This window comes from Triticum dicoccoides, chromosome 7B (assembly GCF_002162155.2).
Source record: "Triticum dicoccoides isolate Atlit2015 ecotype Zavitan chromosome 7B, WEW_v2.0, whole genome shotgun sequence".
NCBI lineage: Eukaryota > Viridiplantae > Streptophyta > Magnoliopsida > Poales > Poaceae > Triticum > Triticum dicoccoides.
The window spans coordinates 245,031,365-245,041,134 of record NC_041393.1 but is presented as its reverse complement, the minus strand read 5'-3'; positions in this window follow the sequence as shown (position 1 = coordinate 245,041,134).

The following is a 9,770-nucleotide window of genomic DNA, read 5'->3' as shown; positions in this document are numbered from 1 at the left end:
GGTCTCCCAAAGTTCAGCAACGCCCCACCGAGGGCACGCCTAAGCTGGCATCCCTGGGGCCCTCAAGAAGAGGACACAAGGGAGATATTCCTCCTAATGAACAGGATAAAGCTGCTGGCCAAGTCTGGACTGACGATTGTTGAGGTCATGGCAATATGCATAAAGCGAGGAGTGCAGCCGCTCCAATATCGGGGGAAGCCCATGTGGCATTACAACGGGGAAGATGGCGCCACCCACTGTGGTCGTAAGGGTCCGGACTCCGCTGCCGCTTTGGCAAGGACAATGTCCGATTTGTACAAAGGGGAAGAGGAGGAGTTCCTTCGTATAAAAACGCGGGATGGATTCTCCATGTACAACCCCCCCAGAATGGGTAAGTTGTCATTCTTTTCCCAGTTTCATTTACTCTGTCATACTTCTGCTAAGATTACTTGCATCAATGCCTCTGAGCAGGAACTGAGGAGGGCCGTGGAAGGAATCTTCAGCCCCTCCCCACAACCAGAGGACCCTGGAAGGGCCCTAGATCCGGGACTCAAAGTAGATCCGGATATTACCGTGGAGCTTGTCAACGGAGTATTTTATCAGGCGAGCTGGGACGGCGCCCTAGTGGCCATTACGGCCGACTCCCCTGGACTGCTTCCCACGTCGCATGTAAGTTGAGCTAAAAAACCCTATCCTCCGAAGAGGACTTTCCCAAGGTATTGTAATTTTACCTTTGAGGTGTCGCTCTATTTGCATAAATGACGGCCGGAGCGAGGGGCCGAGCCCCTAGGGACTCGTCAACCGCGGGCGTCCGGATCGGGCAGGCTCAAGAGGAAGGCGACGAGGGCTGACACACCGCTGCAGAGGTAAAGCCATAGCCTATCCTGCTGTCATAGAATTTGAAATATGACAGCGCCCCTTGTGTCTGGCAGGAAGAGAAATAACCGGGCTATGTCCGGAAACCCCACCAACCTCGGCTCCACCAGCCGGGTTCCAGAACTGGCTTCAGGGGTGGAGGCGGATACGGGGCCAGCACCGCATAGCTTCCTGACGGAGGGTACGGATATGTGTTCGGCCACGAACTCCGAAGTGGAGAGCGCCATGAACCACCGGCGCCGGAAGGCCGTGCTCCGGCACAACATCTTTTCCGAAGAGGCTTTTAATGCCTTCCATTCGGCGGACGCATATGTCCGAGCCGCTCGAGGCGGGCTTGCCCAAGCGATAAGCCAGTATACCAAAGACATACGGGTAAGAGATTTTGATAAGTATGCCTAGCACTAGCCCCTGAGACTTAGAATAGTTGGGACAACTGTTTGAAGAATCAATATATCTGCAGGTCCTTGTGGACAAGAATGAACAATTGGTGCGGGAGCTGGAGGCCTGCAAGGCCCAATTATCTGATGCTGTAGCCAAGTTAGAGGGATCCCGATAGGCCCCTGCTGGTAATATTTGTCTCCATTATACACAGTTGTGCTAGTTAGTAGATGGCTGTTGCGGTTAGTCTAACAGTAAGTTCTGCAGACAATCCTGGAGTGAATCCAGATGGCGCAGTGGGTGACGACTCGCATCTACAGCGGCAACTAAAGGCCGGCGAGCGCATCCTTACACTGGTGACGCAAGAGAAGAACAAGCTTCATGATGCCAATATTCGTCTGGACGTGGAATTAAAGGACGTCCGCGCACAACTGGCGGATTCCGTGAAGGAGAACAAAAAACTTCGTCACAGAATTTATGGTAAGAACGCAAGCGAACTGTTTGATAGTTCGGCAAGGAAGTTTATTAAAAAGATTTTTCCTTGCAGGAATGTTAACGAGTCGCCCTAAAGAGGAGATGCCCTCATCTGCAGGTGATTTACTGCAAGAACTGTCGCAGATGCATGAGCGTGCCCGGCAGGTGATGCACGACATTGCTCATGCCTTGTGGCCCTCAAGCCTACTGTCGAATGGCATGGGAGAGCTTGCTGACCTGCTCCAAGGGGCCCAGTGGCGCTTCCGTTTGTGGAAGATATCAGCCTGCCGGCAAGGAGCAAGAGAAGCGTGGGCGATGGTGAAGACGTGCTACACCAAGCTGGACCCTAACCATATGGCTGAAGTGGGACCGGCGGGGCCCGATGGGCAAGAAATTCCCGTGAGCCTGGTGTATGACCAGGTAGCATTAGCCGCTAAGTATTCTCAGCAGGATTGTAGGCTAGATAACCTGTTAGATGGTATAGAGGAGGAATATAGTCATTCTCAGTGATTGTGTAAATTGATTGGCATAAGTAGCCTCTAGCCGGATTGAAATCATTTGTCATGGCAAACCTTTTCGCTTCAGCCCCCGGATCCTATAGTCCGGGGTGTGTCCGAATACCCGCTCAGTTATGCAAAAACCGGGGCATGCGTGGAGACCAGGCGTAGGGGTCATAGGTGCTTGAATAGACAAGTACCCAACTAGTTATGTTATATTGCATGGATAGCAAGAAACATCTTCTAGGAAGAATAGTTCGTTAAGGGTTCCTTTCCCTAGGTATCCATGTGTCGATGCACATGTCCGGACTACGCGCGATGGCATAGGATACAAAGCTTCTGGGGTTCTTTGTTGTAACCAACGAATACATCCTTTGTTCACCGATCGAATATTCTCCTAAGGAAACTAGCTTTCGGCTTCACCCAGTCTGAGGTACACATCCAGCTCAACCGGCAGTAACAATCGCAGAGGTGCTCCCCTTATGCCCTAGCCGAATTAACAGGAACGTAGGGCATAAACACAAGAGCTAGGCAACCCAGCATGGCCATGTCTTAAGTCACATCGATGCATATAATGGTGAAGAAAAGGCACATGTGGAGAAAGAACATATATGTGATGGCAAAAAGCCATTAAAGTGATTATGTCTAGCTTCCGAATAGGAAGCCCCCAGATACGGCTTGCACACATGGTACGGCCGGGATAATCCAGGAATCCGCACTGTATTAAATACTTTGTGTGAATGGAAAGAGGGTCGAGAAAGGAGAGAAACAGTGGTGGAGTATAATTTAAAAAGGAGGTGTGAGGAGACGAACACTGCGTTCGGCGTTAGGCGTAGAATCTCCGGAGTCTAGCCGCGTTCCATGGGTTCGGCTCGAGTCTGTTGTCAGATGCATTACGTAGGTGGTACGCTCCTCCAGTGAGAACTTTGTCGATGACGAAGGGACCTTCCCATCTGGGTTTGAGTTTGTCCTTCTTCTTTTCCGGTAGGCGTAGAACGAGCTCGCCAATATAGTAAGTTTTGGCCCGCACTTCTCTGCTTTGATAACGCCGAGCCTGCTGCTGATAGAATGCGGAACGGGATTTTGCGACATTGCGCTCCTCCTCCAAGGCGTCCAAGTTATCCTGCCGATCTAACTCGGCTTCCTTCTCTTCGTACATGCGTACGCGTGGTGAATCATGTATTATGTCGCAGGGGTAGTACTGCTTCCGCACCGTACACCATAAAAATGGTGTGTATCCGGTGGTTCGATTTGGTGTGGTCCGCAGCCCCCAGAGTATAGAGTCGAGCTCCTCTAGCCAGTGCATATCCGATTCTGTTAAAGATCGCACTAATCTGGGTTTTATGCCGCTCATAATAAGACCATTTGCCCATTCGACCTGGCTGTTAGTTTGCGGGTGGTAGACGAAAGCGTAGTCGAGCTTAATGCCCATTTTGCTGCACCAAGTCTCTGTGCATCAGTGTCATCCCTGGATCGGTAATGCTGACACGCACAGTACTCGAGGAATTATAATAGAGTTTCAAGCACACACTTATTACATCGAGTCCTCATAAAGAGTATGATTACAAAAAATATCATGGCTGAAGGCCATCTAAACTAGATAACTGCATAAGCTTCAAAGGTAAATGAGTCCATCAACTCCAACGGCATAGCTGAGTGCAAAAGAACGACCTATCGCACTCGTCGTATGAGTAGTCTGCAACATAAGACTTTGCAGCCCGAAATGGGTCAGCACATGGAATATGCAGGCATAGTTACACTATAAAGCAATGATAATGCAAGAACTATATCTACATGTAATGCTTGGCTAGTGGAGGCTGTAAGTTTCATAGCTTTGTGAAAAGCTAGTTTTTCCCTGCAACAAAGGAACAAATTTATTTAACTACTCCAATGTTGCCCATTATTTGAGAAGGCAACCCCAACTCAAATCCCAACTAAAAGTAACATCATTACCGCACCATCATAATTAATTAAAGTATCGTGATGAGATCACATCAAAAGATTCAAGTACTAGATACTCAAGATGTTCATAACCGGGGACACGGCTAACCATGATTAGTTTATACACTCTGCAGAGGTTTGCGCACTTTTCCCCACAAGACTCGACCGCATCCATGATCGAATGATCGAGACATAGCCTTTCTGAAGCATTAACTCTCTACTCCGGGTAGACAGTACCACCTACAACCCTCTACATCTGCTAGTCTACCTCTTCAAGAGCTCACACAACTTACTCAGCTATGCCAGAGCCCATAATGGCTTGTGGCTGCACACGGAAGTTTTTAGCATGAATAATCGTATGATCCCTTTGAGCCTGGGTAGTATTCCATAGGATAATCACACGGGTACCCCGGGATTTCCAAAAACAGGAAACACTGGGTTCCCCAGGTGCCTCAACCAATCCACCTAGATGTATATTAAAGTTTCCACCTTAATGTTAGCCATGATTAAAAATAACTCTCAAACTTCCATGAGTGAATCACGATCCAATCCCCGTCTACGAGCATGGCTAAGCATTAATAAGCATAATGTATATTCCCGGGGTGATAAAAAGGTATTAGGTTCCTACCTCAAGCACTACAAACAAAACCACATGTTCCCAATCCTACTAATGCAGGTATTTGAGGGGCAGAACTAATGCATAGTAAAAACTGGGTATAAAAAAATATGATCAAAGTGTAACTTGCCTTGTCGATAATCTGCAAACTCTAGAGATTTGTAGTAACAAGCTTCGCACTTCGGGTAATCTAGCGTATACAAACAATGGCATACATAAGCAATCACTCAATCGAAACACGAGAAAAACCAAGAAAAGATCCAAATCGAACATGAAACAACCAAACAGCCTAAACTAACAAGAGTCAAAACCTATCAGCATTATTAACATGTGAATTAGATCTTAACAGCAGGTACATGTGATTAGCTATGATTCACAAAAAGATTCAACTCAAACGGAGCAACGAAACTCAAAATACGAACAAAACAACATCGTTTACTAATCTGGACTAAAGTCAAATTTTACAGTAGCAAAATCATGTTCAAGTTGATTATCTCGAAAGAACAGAACGAAAAGAAGATTTAGGCATTGGTTTCATCTAATTTGGATAAACAAGTAAAAAGTTACACTAGTTTAAATATCAGGGGCTAAATCGCGATAAAAATAATCGCGGATAAGCCCTTGGCCAAAAATAAAATAAAAGAAAAAGACTAACGAACGAACGTTCGCTTTCTGAACTAATCCGATGAATAACGTTCGTTAAAACAAACGAACGGATGAACGCCCGCTAAATAATAAAACCTAAAAAACCGATCTGAAAAACTGAAGAAAAAAAACGTAGTGAACCGGCGAACCGGGGTAGTTTTTATACCGGTCAACGACGAAGGGTCAACGGCGGCGGGCTGTGGCTCCGCTGCGGGAACGGCGAGGCGGGGCGTCGGCTTGGGGCGGCGGTATCGGCAGCGGCGGCGGCGCGGGCGGTTGTGCAGCAGCAGCGGCAGCGCGGTCTACAGCGGCGGCGCGGGCGGCTACGCAACAGCAGCGGCGGCGGCGGCGGCGGTGGGTGGCTGCGGCGGCTCGGGACGGGTGTGACACTCCAAAATTTTTATTTGGCTTTTATCAAAAAACTTTGTGGTTTTGAGGAGAGATTTTTTTTTAGTGAAGCTCTATGAAAATTTGGGATTTTTATATCTTGGAACCACCATGACTTGGCATTTTTGCCCATGTGGTAAAACCCCTCCAAAACCTCCCCTACAACTTGTGATCAACCTAAATTCTCTGTCCCAACTAATCCAAACTGGTTTTGGATTTTTATTCTAATTATTTTTCCCCTCAATTCAATTCTGAAAATTATTTGGAGCCCGAGGGATTTTCAAAGCTAGTGCCCTATTGCATTTGAGTTTTGACCTCAAACCAATTCTCCTGGATTGTCCTTAGCATCCATAACCCAGAACCATCTTGATCCACTCCTCCTCTTTTCAAAATTTTCAAAATTCAGTCTCTGCAAGTTTGGACCAGATTTGCCAAATTTGGTGAAATTCATATCTACGCAACTCCAAAAATTCCACCAAAATTCAGGCAGCCTATTTGAGCAATGAGAAGCCACTCCACCAAAAATCAGCTCAAGGAAAAATCCCTACATGCCTGGATCATTCTGTCGAACACCTTGCATGCACTGTTTTCCTTACACTTTCAGAAATTCAGTTAAATTCAGTTTTCAGTTTCGACAGTTTCAGTCACGCGGCCACAGTGCACTTGGCACGTTGCTCGCGGCCTCGCTTGCTTGTCCGAAGCTTCACACGCGCACTTGGCGCGACCCTGGCGTCGGTGGCGCCCTGGCCCGCCTGCGCCGGCGTGTCTTGCGGCGGCCGGCTCCCCGTAACGGCCGACAGGGAGGAGAACGGCGGCGCAACGCCGTTCGGCACCGCCCAAATCCTCTGGTGGCTCCGCGTGGCCTTCTCCGTGCCAGCGCACGCATGCGGCACCGTCGCCGTGGCACAGCATGCACGGAGCGCGCTCTCTGCCGCCGACGGGCCCGCGCCACCCCGTTCCGTCGAGCTCGACCCAAACACCCAAACCCCGGCCAGTTTAGCACTAAAACGGACCCATTGAACCTCCGTGATGACGCTCGACTCCCTAACCACCCCGACCGAGCGCTGCGCCACCGTAATCGCTCGCCGGAAATCTCCGTTCACGGCAACCGCCTCGGGCCGCCTATAAAAAGGGCCCCGAGCTCACCCTCGTGCACGCAGCATCACCACTCCTCACCAAAGCCCCGCCAGGCCACTAGGGGGACCTCAAGGAGGTCTCCTTCCCCAGCTCCGGCCGCCCCGATCCGCCTCGGCCTCCAGCTCAATTCACTTCGGTGAGGCCACCTCCAGCGCCCAAACCTCGTCCGTAGCCCTCTCTTGCACCCAGTAGTCTAACCCCCACCTCAATTTAATCTTTGCAGCCCTCTCCGACGAGCTCCATCCACGCCCGAACCACCGTCCGCCGGAGTTGAGACCGCCGTCGACGTGGTGCTCACCGGCGACCAACACCACCACCCACCGTTGCGGAAGGACACGGTGAGCACATTGGTAACCTCTGATCCCCATGCCTCGCCGTGGATCGCCGCCGGCGACCACAGCAGCTCTCGGGCGCCGACGAGCCTCGTCCCTCCCATTTGAAAATTTAAACATGACAAGTGGGACCCGCTGTCAGCCTCTCTGTCCTTTCTAAACGAAGCGTTATCTGAAAACGCCTACTGCCAAATGCGTTTTCTCTTCGGGCTGGCGTAGTCGCTACCGAAGCGTTTTCTGTTTTTATAAACTAGCCCCTGGAAATCTTCTGTTTCATTACAGATAAGTCCCTGGACAAAAACCCTTATAACTTTTAATCAGAAAAGTATTTTTGATTGATTCTTTTTCTGTTCTCTTTAAAATTTTGTCTAGTTTTTTATCAGATTTATTTGAAAAATATTTGGTTTACCTTCTGTGCTCTCCTTGGTATTTACGTTAGCGCATATATTTTCTTTAAACCGTAGATACCGAAGGAGGTGACGGAGCCGCGAACTTCACCGAGCTAGGCTCCGACTACTCTGAACTAGGCAAGCATGTTTGAACTTTTGATATGATGAGTGTCTCAGCATGTTTTGCATTTAGTGAGTTTCATGGCATGTTGGTAAGCATACCGATGAATGTTATTTTATGTGATAATAAGGTGAGTGAGTTCAATGATCCATACGTGGATGAATGTGAATATGAATGGCCATGTGTTGGCATGAGGAAGGGTACGATGGCAGTGTTGTAGCATGCCAGAATTACGCCAGACTATTTGACTTCAGTGTCAAACCATATCGGTCCAGTACCTATCATTTCCTTCCTTGTACTACCACATGTTTTCCGCAAGGAATATGGTTTAGTAAGTTGCAAACCACTTTCATGGTACACACCAAAGAGGAGAGGCCGTGATGATGGTTCCATGGCCCTGGATTAAAGCCAGTCATCCGGTCAGGGGGCATGGGTGTTTCCGGTTGGGACCGAGAGGGGGGCACCCCTTAGAGCGCGCGTATATAAATTTGATCCCATGCTATTCGAGATTGTGATCTCCCCGTCTCAAAAGTTTTTCTTGGACGATGACTAGGGTGATTCCTAGCATTGAGAGGTAGGATGGGTGTGTACCGGTTAGCTGTGTTTTCTTCCGAAATACCATAAACGGAACTAGTCCTTCGTGACTACGGAAATCCGTTGACTGTGGGAAAAATTTTGTACAAACTCTGCAGAGTCATATATTCCTCCAAATCATCTCTTCCATGTCAAGTTTCGTTCCATCTTATCCTAATCAATTGTCAGCTTTGATGACAGAGACTCTGGTGAATCGCATGAGTGCTAAGTCCGATTGAATGATTATCCCTGTGGATGGACTAACCCGTTTATTCTCATGGATTGAATGTTTATTATGAGTATTGTTTACTGGTGGATTTAAAGCCCTTTTTGCGATGTCGCTCAGACGTCCAACTGTGGCATTTCTTTTAAAGCCCTTTCTGCGATGTCGCTCAGACGTCCGACTGTGGCATTACTTTTAAAGCCCTTTCTGCGATGTCGCTCAGACGTCCGACTGTGGCATTTCTTTTAAAGCCCTTTCTGCGATGTCGCTCAGACGTCCGACCGTGGCATTTCTTTTAAAGCCCTTTATGTGGTGTCGCTAAGATGCCCGACTGTGGCATCATTTCCTTATTTTTATTTGCTCACCTTTCGAGGCGTCGCTTCAGACACCCGATCGGTCCTTATTTATGTTCTGTGGAATTTCAGGCGGACTACCGCCGTTTCCTTTTTTTTTACTTACCCATTATGCCAATTTTATTTATTGTGCATTAAGGAATTAATCATGTTGCATCCATGCACGCATTTGTTATATCTTACGTCCGAACTGTCTTGCGAGTACTTTCAAAGTACTCACTGGCTTGTTGATTTGGCCAGATGCTGACGAAGGCGATCTCATGGATGAAGAGTTCGATAGCGAGTCCGACACTTAGAGGAGTCCCAGTCAGTCTCGTGCAACCCTGGATTTGGCCACTGTTTTATATCCGCTTCCGCTACCAAATAAATTTATCGAGCCTCACCTCGACGTTCGATGAAATGATATTCTTAGAGTCTTGTATTTCCCTTCCCGCTGTGCTTTTCCACCACCAACCTATCCATGAGTCAGTAGTATGTCTCCACACCACTGTGTCCTGTCCGCCATTATGTATGATTATTGGCGTGCTTGTAATAATTTGGTTCAGCGACCGCAGTTCAACCCTGTAATATATTTTATGCTACTGGCTTATTGTATCAAGAAATTGTCTACCAGTGAGGAGGATTTCTCTCATACTGGACTCAAAAGACTGGTTTATCAATAAATATTTTTATTGGAAAACCGGCCGTGACAAGCTTGGTACCAGAGCCAGGCTGACTGTAGGAAGCCACTAGGTGCGATCGCTAATTAGTTATTAGCATGATAGGGCTATTTTATGCTTTTGCAATTGTAGTCATTTTCTGTCAGTCAGCATAAATTTATGATCTGACCCTGCAGAATTTTGCCTACTT